A 13,882-nucleotide genomic window follows, 5' to 3' on the forward strand; every position below is an offset into this window, starting at 1 on the left:
ACACGCGTGCCTCGCACATGGCTAACATTAACTGAGATACCGATTAAGCGGGACCTGCAGCAGCCAAGCACAGCTGTTCAGGTTGTACAGAGACAAGAACGGGGAGATGAGGAGAGCAAGATGAGGTTCCCGTCAAGCTCATCCATGTCCAGACAAGTATTTCTCCATGTACCAAAGACCCCATTGCTTCACCAATTGCAGAAGGACCTGGCACCCAGTGGGTGCTGGGAAACTGCAGCACTGTAAGCAGGGCATCCTGAGTACCACTTGGAAGCTTAGGCTGTGGCAGCACTGCAGAGGAGAGAAAGTGCCATCCCAGGGGTCTGTCAGCAAATCTGGAATCCGATCTCCCTGAGACCACAGGCCTAGGTGGAGCGAGAGGAAGACAGAGGCTGTGGAAGAACGGACGTTCCCTGGGCCTACCATGGAGACACACCTAAGCCGTCGGGAGAAGGGGCAAGAAGGAAGGGAAGGAAGCCCTGGGCCAACACACAGCCTGAGCTAGATGCTGAGCAATGCTAGTGCCCCCCTCCTCACCCCTAAACACAAATACCCAAAGAGATCAGAGCTATTCCCTCTGAGCAGAAATAGGCATAGGGAGAAGCCAGGAGCCCCTCTCCAGAACACTGGCAGCAAATGCAGCCACAAGCCAATATTACTGCCTAAGTGTTCCCTGCTCACCCATCTTGCCCTTCCTCCAAGCGTGGCTCACTTCCACACCATCCCCAGAGGTCCCCGGCTTTGTATCCCTGTGCTTGCCTAGAGGGTTGGCCATCTCTTCACTGTATCACAAGCCCTCGCCCTCCCTCCCTAGCTCTCTCTCTGCCCTGGCAGATGTCACAGCAATTAACGAATGAAGAGCAAGAGTGCATTTCCTTACCTCCAACCCTAGGAAAGAGCGGTGACCCAGCCCCTGCTGTCCTTTTATAATTGGGGGTAGCAAGGCCTGAAGTCAGACAACAGCATGTCGGGACAGGAAGGGCTGACAGTTGGGTGTGACACTCCTGTCATCTTGATGGCCCCAGCGACTGCCACGGGAGTAAAATGTGACCAGTGGTCAAGCAAAGAAATGCCAAGGCAGTCACTGGGCAGATAACGAGCTTGGAAGAGAGTTCCCTGCTATGAAAGGAAGACCTTTGCCATTCCCTAGCCTCGTGCATGACCCACAGAGGAGATCACAAGTCGACAACTGGGCCTTTTTAAAGAAACTAATCAGACAAGCACACTGTTCTGGCTCCCAGCTGGCTGGTCTCAGCAGAGCCAAACACCCCAGTGCGTTAAGTCTGACAGAACTGGGGTCCTGCTATGTCTCTGCTATCTTCCCAGCCAGAGCTATCTCCACAGACTCACAGTACCAGGTGGGCAGGGACTGGGTCTTGGCAAATGTTTATGACTGAAAGCACGACTGTAGACGAAATCAGTCAGGAGTCTTCAAAGACATCCCGGCTCCCACTCCTGCCCGAGTTTGCTCCGGACTGGTGCAGCCCTACCCTGCGAGGTCCAGTGTTAACCAGAGAATCTGAACATGTTTGGGACCAGGCCAGGAACAATCCCTAACTGATGTGTTAAGCTTGTGACCTAGGGCGAGCCTCACCACACCTTGATATGACGGATGCCTTATCCACTCACATTGTCACAGTCAACCAAATGTGTGACCGAGCCCCATGTCAGCAGAGGTCGGGAAGCACACATGACCACATGGTCTTTGGGGACATTCATCTGGGTAGGGATGAAGGAGATGGACTCAGAATCTATAGATTTGGTGAACCTCGGGTCAACGATATCTCAGGGAAGGCTGCTCCCGTGCTAAACATGCACGGACTATTTTTCTTGTCACTGTTTCCTAAACAGTAGTGTGTAACAACTATTTCCATAGCATTTGCATTTCATTACATATTCTAGGTAATCTAGAGATGATTTACAGTATACAGGAGGGCGTGTAGGTTTTATGCAAATACTCCATCATTTTACTCGAGGGACTAGGGCATCCTCGGATTTGGCACCTGTGAGGAGTCCTGCACCCAATTCCCTTGGGTCCTGGGAACAACTGTAATTTGAACCCATAATACCATCTGTATTGGTTACTATCAAGTCACTATGACCAAACACCCAACGGAAACAACTCAGGGGAGGAAGGTTTACCTTCCTGTGGTGTGTCCGTGTGTCCACCATAGTGACAGGGGCAGCTCCGTCTGTGGTAGAGGGGAAAGTGTGAGGGGAGCTGTTCAAACCCTTGTGAGCCAAGAAGCAGAGAGGAACTGGAACCTGAGGTGAGAGTAACCTTCAAAGGCCCTCCGCGACATCCGTCTGCAGCCTGCCAGGTCCCGCCTCCTAAAGTGCCACAGTCTTCAAAGTGGGGACAGAGGGTTCAAACATGAGCCTGTGGGGACATTTCAGACAGACAAGGCAGGGGAAATTGGACACAGGGCACCAGAGGGGACACGCTAACCAGATGGAGATCTGTGCTGCCAGGCACAGTGGTCGCTGGCCCAGGTGACATCTGTCTAGTGACAATGAGGAACTGAGTTGCAAAGCTGATTTGGTGGTTAATTAGAATTTGATTTGATTTTCATCCACTTATGTTTCAATCTAACGGCCCCATGTGGTTAGAGGCTGCTGTGTGGATGGAAGAGACCAGGAAAAGCTGAGAAACAAAAGGACCCTGTAGCCAAGAGAAACTGATACTGTCTTGACTTTGTGGCTTCTCAAAGCCAACAGATACCTCACCTCTGCTTGTGCTTGTAGTACCAGCATAGAAGATGGAGACCCAGAGTTCCTCCACAGCCCTGTCCTCTCTGTCTTCATTCTACCAGAACAGAGCCCTGGCTGAGCCATCCACACACCTGTTCCACATCCTTCAGCATGCCCTGACATGTTTGGAAGCCACATGACCTGGATTCAAATTCTATCCTTACCCTTACTTACCAACTATGGGGCTTTGGGCAAAGTACAGCACTGGTTGCCTCAGTTTTCCTATCTGTACTATGGGTATGAGAATGTCTCTTCCTCATTGGGCTGTGAAGATAGAGGCATTCCATGAGAGGCACCTAGAACTTTCTTGCACTCTTATCGTTGGCTGTTTCGTGATTTTCATCCCAGTCCTGCAGGTGACATTCAGATGCTGGCACGCAGCTCTGTCTTCAGAGTGGAGCCTTTCATCAGAGCCTCCTTTCATTTGTGGCTTCTAAACAGCCCATAGTAATGATGAGAGTCATGTCAGAAATACGCAGTCCTCATTGTCCACTGAGAGAACTAAACCCCAGCAGCCCTCCTCTGGAGACCAAGCTTTTAACTTCCAGAGAAAGCCAAGTGTTCCATTTCTAATGCTCCTTTGAGCATCTATTACCAGCATGCAGGAAGCCTTGGGTAGGTGCTGGCGTGTAGCTGGCGCCTCTCCAGCACCTGCTAATCTCTTTTGAACAAGGAAGAGTCGGCATTGGGCTCAGAGCGGACCACACTGTCTAGAAGGGATTAATAGGTCCTGTGGTTAATCTCCACGCTCTTCAATCTAACTAAAGCAGGAGCCGTTTCCCCCTGGAGGTGCTGAGGCTTCCTGTAGCTGGGAAAGGAGGCATGGAAGTAGAGCCTTGGCCTCAGGGAGGTCACAGAGACTGCAGTAATCACCAGCATCCAGCTAGCCAGAGGGTAGGAGAGGGGTGCTGGGGGGAATCTCCATTGGTTGGACAGCAAGCCTGACCTGAGGCTGTCCTCTGTCCTCACATACACATGTACACACACACACACACACACACACATGCTCAGGCATCATTCTTCTCTAATGTCCCATGTGACACCGTTTATCCCTTGATGGACAGATGTTCGCCCTCAGGGAGCTGCAGAGAGCACCTCTGGGAGATAAAGAGGCAAAAGCCCTTGTGTGGGAACCTTCACTGCCTCTTACAGGACATGGGCCCTCGAGCTATTCCCTTATTCTCCATGCCTCCGTTTGCCAGCCTAAGAAACAGAACAAAACAGATAACAACATCACACAACGATCAGCAGTGAGCAGAAGTGAGGGTGGGCGTGAGAGAGCTTGGAATCAAAAACAGGACCCTGGCAATTCAGCTGGTAGCCTCACTCGCCTAGCGTGCACAAGGCCCTGGGTGCCATCCCTAGCTGCAAAGTCAAAAGAGAACAGAACAGATGCGATCGTGTGAGTGTTTTAGTAACAGCTTAGAACCCCTTAGAGACCGCCTGGAAGTCTCAGCGACCATCCTGCCATCCAAATGAGACTAACTGGGCACGTGGTCCTCTTTATTCTGTTTCGTCTCCTGCAGCGAGTTGTTCACCTATCCACAGATGACCTCATCAGAGAACGTCTCTCAGCTGTGGATGCAGAGCAGGCTGTAGTTGGGTCCAGATGGAGCATCACAGATAACAGGGAGTCTCATATAACCTTGAAGAAGAGCTGTCCAGGATGCTCAGCCACACAGAGGCATGGAGAGGCCAGTGAGAGAAGGTGGGGTACCTCATCTCAGCCTCCTAGCCTCACCAACACAGCATTCACACCACTGAAGCTGGGGCTGAGGAGGGCAGTGGATAACCCATGTACTTCGTCCCAAGCCAGACATGCAGGCAGACTTGGGGCTGCTGAGGAACCACACAGAGAGCATTGCCTTAGGATAAAACCCACAACTGAGACAGGGCTCTGAAGGCAGAGAAAAGAAGAGAAGCAATCAGAAAGAGTGGAAATGGAGACTGGATTCTGCTGCCATCAGGTAAGTATCGGATCTGTGGACCCGCACTTCCTTTCCCTCACTCGAATCAATACAGGCTCTTCTTTTGGTTTGTGCCAGCCACTTGTAACTAGGTAAGCTGCCTGACTCTGGTCTGCAGTCTCCTGCAGGCAACAGGAGGAATTCAGGTGCCTGGAGAATGGTATTGAGCCTGGCCTCCGTGGTTCCACATCTGCGCCATGCTGAGACATAAACACTGTGCCTTCCCCTCACCTATTGATTTTCCCCAATGCAGGCATCCCAAGCTTGAGGTCTCCTTGGGTCATAAGTGGCTGCAGCCATCTGTCTGGGATCTGACACAGCAGGGAATGCCGAACTCCTGGATAGCAAGTCGAGGCACTCTGTAGGTATATGCTAGATGCATACTGTCTGCGTACAGGGAGACACAACAGCAGAGCCACTTCCTGAATGTACACAAAACTGTCTGACAGAAAGCCACTCAGTGTAGAAGGTTGCAACTGCTACTCAGTAGATGACGATATCACTGGGTGGGACACATGCCCTGGGGGCTAGGATGCTGGCTCTTTGGGGAAAGGGCTCGACATGCACACTTGAGGACTCAGAGGTCTCTACTGTTTCTGTCTCCAATGCACATAAAAGCAACTGGGCACAGTGATGGATATCCATAGTCCCTGCACCAGTGAGGTGGAAACAGGAGACCCCTGGGGCTCACCGGCTGGCCAGCCTAGGCACTAGAGCAGTGTTTCTCAAGCTTCCTAAAGCTACAGCCCTCTAATATGGTTCCTCATGTTCTGGTGACCCCCAACCATTTAATTATTCTGTTGCTGCTTCCTAACTGTAATTTCGCTACTGTTATGAATCATAATGTAAATATCTTCTATGCAGCATGAGAATTGCTGCACTACAAGATCCTGCCTCAAAACAAAACAGAAAACAAGGCATGACGTGACGCTGCTCATGATGAATAGATGCTGGGTGGGTCGGGGGTCACTTTTCTTTAGGAGTGTGGCCGCTAGTTGACTCCCCAGATCTTAGAAAAAGACCCCATGCCCATGTGCATGTGGCCAGAACTAATTGGACTCAATAAATTAAAAAATGATAATTATCAAAGGAAGACATGCAGTTGAGAGGGAGATGTGATAGGTGGAAAGGGTCACGGGAGGGGGGGTTCCTAAAAGGAATCAGAAGGGGAAATGAGGGGTGGACATGATTAAGATACATTATATACATGTATGTCATTTCCAGAGAATAAATAAAACTAAGAACAAGCTGAAGAGCGCCTGAGGACTGACGCCTGAGGTTGGCCTCTGGCTTCCACACATGACCTCCTGAGGCTCTAGCTGAGAGACCCACGGGACTCCTCAAAGAGTGAGGAAGATAGCACACGATCCTGGAGATGCAGGAGAGAGGAGCCAGCGGTCCTCTACAGAGCACACATCCATCCGAGTCTCGAGTCTCGAGTCTCTGCAAAGCTGGCTGGAGTCTGTGAAGGTGTCGGGTGAGCCTGTATTTGTGCCTATCAGACCCAGATGGTCCTTCTCACTTCAGATCACAAGAAGCCTCTGAGACAAGTAAAGGGACCTCTAGAATCCAAATGCAAGCAGCCATGCCGTCACTTCAAGCTCATGACAGGTTGTCGTTACTTTTTTAAACTGTTAAGTAAAAACTGGAATGCCCAGAGCTGAAGAGGCTCATGGGAGATGAGCAAGCCTGTAACTGCCTCGCTCATCATCCTGAGCCAGGATCTCCAGTCTGGGTCAGATCCCTGATCTCTGAGACTTATTCTGCCATCTGCCTGGCTAGCTGCCATTGCTTCTGAGATTTCACACATTAACCATCATCAGGTCTGAATTCAAACTCACTCCCTCTCACTAGACCTAACCAAGTCTCAACAAGAAGCCGGCTCCCACCTCAGTCTTTCTTCTCTCAGCAATGGGCACAAAACCCATCCAGTTCCATCCACCTTCCCCACCTCCCAGGCCTGAGCCACCCATGTTTCTGCCCTACAACACCCTCTGTCAAGCTTCCTGTTTCCAACTCTATCCAACACTACACTCTTTGGCCAGTGTGCTCACTGGTCATACATATCCCAACCCGTCACCTCCAAAATGAAAGCCCACGAATATAGATTGAGGCCCAACCCATCATTGCAGCCCCCACAGGGCTGCACGAGGCCCCTTCCAAAGCTTGGAACTGTTACAGCCCACATCTGCTCAGAGCTCTTCCTCTCTGCCAATGGGATCCACTCCCACCCCAGGGCCTTTGCACTTCCTGCTTTCCCTCCTTCACCTTTCTCCTCCCAGCCTTGGTGACTCACACTTACCTCCTCAGAAAGCCCTTTTTTTGTTCTTCCCACACAGGACTGCTCTGCCCCACATCTACTCCCACAGGTCAGAAGAGTGGGCAGCGCAGCACCATTTACCAGAAGGCTGGTGAGAAGTCTTAGCAGCTTTGCTGGCAAGAGGGGAACTTTGGACTCTGCACCACTTTGACTCTCAATTTTAAGCCATGGACAAATTATTTTTGAAAAAATGATTTTGTCTGTTTGTCTGTCTAAGTCAGGTCTTACTATGTAGCCCAAGCTGGTCTTGAAATCACTATCCTCCTGCCTCAGTCTCTCAAGGGCTGAGATTACAAGCATGGGCCACCACCTCCAGTTCACATCCCCCTCCAAAAGAAAATTAATTAAGGATAGAAAGGAGGGAAGAATAAAGGGAAGAAGAGAGACAAGAAAAGCAGCAAGCTGGGGCAGTCTCCTGAAGAAATGGTTCAACAAAGAAAACCTTTCAAGGAGATAATCGTCATGTCATCGGCTGAACGGAAACAAAAATCAACTACTATGAACACCCAGCAGCGTAGGAGTGACTCAGAAAACAGTGCTCGGTGGGTAGGACAGGGAAGCACAAAGGCCGCTCGCTCGTTGTCACTTCTAAGACCGCAGAAGTGGGGTGAAATGTTACAACAGCAATTGATGTAAAGAAAGGCCATAAAAAACAGTTTATTACTGAACCATCGCAGCATAGTGGAAAGCAGAAAATTAACTGGAGATGCGGCTCTGTGTCTGGCACCATTCCAAGCATTACAGGGCAGAACATACACACTACCCCAGCTCAGCCTACTGGCCCCCTAGGAAACAGAGGTGGGATCCTGGGCTCCCTACAGGACATGGGTGGCCAGAACTCAGGGAGTTCCCAGCTGCTGACACCTGCCAGGGTATTCATGGTCTGAGCTGCCCTACGCATTGAAGGACACTAAGCAGAATTCTGATTTCTAGTACTGGCATTTACAAACACTGTGCAGTGTCCCCCAGGAGGTGGACAAGTGACTTGATACCTCACACTGCCAGTCCACCTCTGTCCCATGGGAGGATAGGATCTGGCTTGTGAATACACCCTCTCGGATCCCAGGACACAGTGGTCTCAGCCACACTTCATGCCTGGGCATTTCCAATGAGTTTTAGAGAGCCTTTCAAATACAAAAAGAGACAAACAGCCTCCTCCCTGAGACCAGAGGGAGCAGCCACTGGAGACTGTCATCTGACACCCACTTATCCCTCTGCACGCGCTGCACCCCGAAGGCTTCGGGGTCCACATTCATGAACACAATCTCGTCCAGCACTTTGTGTTTAAAATGCCACGTGCAATGAGAGCCCCATTGTCACACTAGATCTATAGAGTGACCCAAATAATAAGTCACTTAAAGTCTTCTTCAGAGTTTTCCCAGGACTGACTACAAATGTCAGCCTGAGCACTCAAGATCTCTCACAACCTGATCCTACAGATGGGAAGTCTACCTGCCTGCTGCAGGCCAGGTGTAGTGGCCAGCCTGCAAGCTCCCCGTGGTTAAAGCTTGAAGCAAAGCTGAGAGTGCTTCTCTTGGTTTACCAGGTCACATCAGTGCCACCAGGCCATTCTCCTCTAGAGATCATTGCTTGTCAGTATAGGGCTCCCCCGAGCCTGCAAATGACATTGTGACAAAAAGCTGTTTGGAACTGACCAAGAGAGGCTAGAATAGGTGATTTGGGGACACAGGAGGCAGCCTAAGCAAGTGATTCTTGCTTCATGTCCACATACCTGCCAGCTCCCCTCGGCATCTGCCAAGTGATAAGGTCACAGATTGGTATCTCAAAGGTAAGTGTGCACAAAGAGCCTTGAAGATTCTTGTAGCTTCTGTGAACTCAGTGATGCCTGTCAAATGGTCACCCAGGAGTTGAGGGGACATGGCAGCCTGTGTCTGTAACCCCAGAACCCAGAATCAGAGACGAGGGCTCCTGGAGCTCACTGGCCAGCCAACCTAGCCCAAGTGGTAAGGTCCAAGTCACTGAGAGACACTGTTTCAGACAAGGGAGAGAGAGAGAGAGAGAGAGAGAGAGAGAGAGAGAGAGAGAGAGAGAGAGAGAGAGAGAACGGTACCCAGTATCAACATGTCTCTTCATGCTTATGCATGCAACACACACACAGAGTCATCCAGCATGCACCACACAGGGAACACCCCGTTGAAAAACGCCTCTACCATAGCCACCCACCAAGCTTGGCACTCCCCAGTCACTCTGCACAATGCCACAGGCTCCTTGCTGCCTGAGGCTCTGACCCCTGGCCTGCTTTTCCCTATCACAGCAAGAGGCAGCTAGGGTCCAGCAGAGGCCAGGTGCATGTCCCACGGGGTGTGTGAGAAGACCCCACATCCCTCCCCACTAGGACAACCCCAAGCCATGCCCCTTGTGGTGTCCCACAGTCTTCTTGAAGGGTTCTCTATTTCCCTGAGGAACTTGCCCAGGGTCCTTGCTGTCTATTTCTAGCTAAGTCCTCAGACAGGACCTCAGCAGCTCCCTTCAGGGTCAACCTCCAGATACCTTCTTCCTCAGCATGAACACTTGGATTGAGCTGAGGCCGCAGCCACACAGTGTCCTCTCATCATCTCTCTTGCATGGTGATTCTGGGCACTTGACATGGATGCCCCCAGCCGCTCACCTCTATCCTTCCTTTCCTTGGCTTAAAACTCTTGTCTCCATAGTCTCTGTGTTAACTACATGCCCCACACTCGAGAGTCAGGTGTCCGGTCAGACTCCTTAGAAAGGTGTGCACACCAGAGAGTGGAGTGTGTTTCCCTAGCTTTCTTCACTCTTAGAATTATAAGCCATTAGTGGATGACTAGAACAACTACACTTCCCATGAGCTGCCTAGTTCTTCTTCCTCGCCAATTCACCCTCGTTCCTCTTCACCCAAGCCAAACAAGATTGACCCCAAAGGCTTAAGTGGGCCCCCACTATGGGAGAGAGAAACCTTCACCTTCCTCTCGCTTTACATAATGTTTCTATTGATGTTGCCCAAGGTCCCATTCTGGTGTTGGGAAATGATACAAACGTTTCGTGTGATACAAAGTCACTGTAACATCAGCAACCGCAGTTGCAACAACAAAGATCTAAAACTCCATAGGGATCTTTACTCCCCTTCTTCACCAAGTTCACAGTTGACTGAAGCCCTGCTGAGCCTCCTGCTGACTGCTAGCACACCCTTTAGGTCCTGCTTGCTAGCTCTGTGAACTTGAACAGAGCTTACCATCAAATGTTCCACTGGTGCACGGCAGTGCCACCACTGCCCATCTTTTTTCACTCTCTCTCTCTCTCTTGCGCGCACGCGCGCACACACACACACACACACACACACACACACACACACACGACTGCCTGGTATCTATCTACATCTCTGATCAGTGTTGGGTTCTGATCCAGCCTTGAGTTAACCTGTCCGCAACATGGGTGGGTTCCCACAGCAGCACGATTGTCAGCCTGCTTCACAGATCCAACAGCCATCCAGCCTAGCTGAGTTTGATCAGCCTAAGACTGCAGTGGGTCCTGCTGGGTTCATGCATCTCCCAGCTGTGGCTGTCACTCAAGGGCAGAGTTTTGGGGTGTCCAATTCTATGGTCTATCATCAAATATTCAATAAGAATCCAGAGAAGCGCCCTGTGAACCCAAGGATGTCAGGAACTTTGTTGGTTCCCTGGCTTCTAACAGGTTTTGTATTCTTGTTTCCAATGGGCTGTTAGGTCACTCTTAAGAAAATAGTGAGTTGGGCCACATTCAAGAAGCCTTGAAAGTTCACGGAGCTCCGGCACCACAGTCCTGCAGAGGAAATTGCTTTTAGCATCATTTTGCAGATGAAGGAACTGAGGATCTCAAAGGCTAAGGACATACCCAAGTTCACAGAGAGGCAGAAGCAGCCTGAACCCACAGCACTTAAGTCCAGGCCCTATGTTCCCCAGGGTCTCCCAACCTGTTGCCTTCTGCCCAAGTCAGAAGCTGTAGGAGGAGGCAATGGGATGTGTGTGGTCTACACATTTGCACTGCAATTGGACTGGCTCCCTGAGAAGGGGGGACATCTGTCTCCATGGCTACACCGAGCCTGAACAAAGCCTCATACAGATTCCCGCAGCCTTAACCATAGCCACCTCATCCTACAGCCAATAGCCAGAGGACGCTGCCAGCCCCCAGCCTGCCGTGCTTCTGGGATCTTCTTTCTGCAGTATTCCCATTATTAAATCCAGCACTTGATAACCACTGAGTGTTTTCAAATTATTTACCAACTCATGTTGGTGGCGCCCACTACCCGACAGCCCTGCTGAAGTAACCTGCCCACCTTACCTCCAAAATCTCAACTCGAGTTACAGAGTTCAACCGTAGACCCTCTCACTTAAGGCTCCACCTGGACCATGGAAAGAAAGCACTTGAGGATATCTGTGTTTACACTGAGGGACACTCTAGGACACAAATGGTTAAAGGCTGCCATTTGGATCTGATTGTAAATCAGCTTGTGGACCAAAAATGAACGTTCTGTATTCTCTCTCTCTCTCTCTCTCTCTCTCTTTCTTTCTTTCTTCCTTTCAACTCTGGAAATGGGAAATTAGATGGATTTCACCTAATGGGCAACCCTAGCTACTGTGCAATCATTGAGGGGAGCTCTGAAGCAGTCTCTGAGGTTTATAGGAAAAAGCAATATGATCAGGATAGTGACTGGGGCAAGGACACAGGGCACTTATGCCATCCTTTCCTGTGACAATAGTCAGTGTCTCTGTGAAGGTCCCATGTAAGTTCCCTACTAGAAATAAATTTTCCTCCAAAGGACACTCGGTGGTTTCTCAGATGTTTGTGACTGTCACAGCTGTGGGTGGCTCCTGTAGATTTCTGGTTGGTAGAGGACATGGATGCTCTAGAAACTCCACAAAGCACAGGACAGCCCCACAACAAAGCCTGAGTTAGCCCATGACAATGGCAGGTAAGAAGTCCTAGGAGAACTCACATGCACAAGCAGGTGCACACACACATATGAACATGTAAATGCATGCATGCACATATGCACATGAACCCAAAGGCATACACAAACATACACACAAACACACTCCTGTACACACAAGCATATCCCCGTACATGAACAGCTGTGCATGAACAGAGTGTTTACAACTATGTACACACATGAAACATGTATGCACCATGGACACACAGACACTGAATGTGCTCATGAACATGTATGTGTGTGGATGAATGCACATGAACATGCATAAACACGTGAATCCACAGGCGCTCAGAACTCTGTCTTTGGTTCAGCAGTCCAGAAGTAAACACAGATGTGTCTGCACATTAGACATTAAAACACCTGCTGTATAGAATTAAAACACCTGCTTTTTGTCCTTGCACTGCTTTCTCCCCTATTTTTGTAATTCTCGGAGAACAGCATCACTCACGAGTCTATTAAACCAAACACCTAAGGGTCCCTGCTCCTGGGCTGCCTTCATCAGCTGGTGAGGTTTGTTGGGTATTCATTCAGAACAGCCTGCACTCCACTGGCTCCTTGCACCCATCTTCACAGCTCTAGGTGCCAGCCTCTCCTGCCTGGACCCCTGTGATCCATAGGTCTGCCGTCAGGTCCCTACTCTCACCTCAGGGCCTTTGCACAACTGTTCCCTCTGTCTAGTTCTCTCTCCAGCTCTCCATTGGGAGACTCTGTTTAAGCATTTGGGTCCCAAGGGAAATGTCATCACCCCAGAGTGACCCCTATCTCAGCCACCCTAGAGAAGTCAGCTGCTCAGAAACTGCAATTTGGTTGCCCCCATGCTGGTGTTTATCTACATTTTTGAGATAAGGTCTCTATGTAACCCCAGGCTGACTTCAAATAGGTGATCCTCCTGCTTCAACCTCCCAAGTGCTGGGATTGCAACTGTGAGCCATGCCTGGCTGCCTACATTACTTTCTTTCCTTGTGCCTCTGAAGAACAAGGAATCTTGTTCCTTGCATCCACAGAACAACAGAAGATTCCTAAGAACGGAGTCATCCAAGTTGCTTGCTCCTTCTATTCTCTGAGCGGGAATGGCCCATGTAAGCTCATGCATGTTAAACGGCTTGGTTCACGCTTGGTAGAACTGTTTGGGAAGGATTAGAAGGCGTGGCCTTGTTGGAAGAGGTGTGTCACTGGGGATAGATGTTGAGGTTTCAAAAGATCATTCCAGGCCTAGTCTTTTTCTCTGCCTCCAACTTGTGGTTCAGGATATAAGCTCTCAGCTACTGTTCCAACGCCATGCCACGCCTGCCTGTCTGCTGCCATGCTCCCCACCATGATGGTTATGGGCAAACCCTCTAAAGCAGTTCCCCAATTTATTTATTTATTCATTCATTCATTCATTCATTCATTCATTTTTGGTTTTTCAAGACAGAATTTCTCTGTGTAGCCCTGGCTGTCCTGAAACTCACTCTGTAGATCAGGTTGCTCTTAAACTCAGAGATTTGCCTGCCTCTGCCTCCTGAGTGCTGAGACTAAAGGTGTATGCCACCGCTGCCCAGCTAAGCCCCCCAATTAAATGCATTCTTTTATAGCTTGCCTTGGACATGGCACCTTTTCACAGCAATTGAACAGTGACTAAGACATTCCTGTCAGTACTGCATCCACAGAACAACAGAAGATTCCTAAGGACAGGCATCTAAGTTTGTTCCTCACAGTATCCTTAGTACAAAAAAGAAGGAAGGAAGAGGAGGAGGGGGAGGAGGAGGAGGGAAAGGAGGAAAAGGAGGAGGAGGAGAAACTGGTACTGCACATTCAACAGGACTCAGAAGTGTTGTATCATCACCACCATCTTCTCCTTCTCCTCCTCCTTCTCCCTCTCCCCCTCCCCCTACAAGTGACTACAAGTGCCAG

General features: G+C 50.0%; 1 protein-coding gene across 4 annotated transcripts in view; it reads right to left on the bottom strand.

Moving 5' to 3' along the window:
* Positions 1-13,882, bottom strand: part of Gsg1l (GSG1-like) — a 204,346-nt gene that overhangs the window by 172,922 nt on the left and 17,542 nt on the right. The window lies entirely within an intron of this gene.

This window comes from Mus musculus, chromosome 7, assembly GCF_000001635.26.
Source record: "Mus musculus strain C57BL/6J chromosome 7, GRCm38.p6 C57BL/6J".
NCBI lineage: Eukaryota > Metazoa > Chordata > Mammalia > Rodentia > Muridae > Mus > Mus musculus.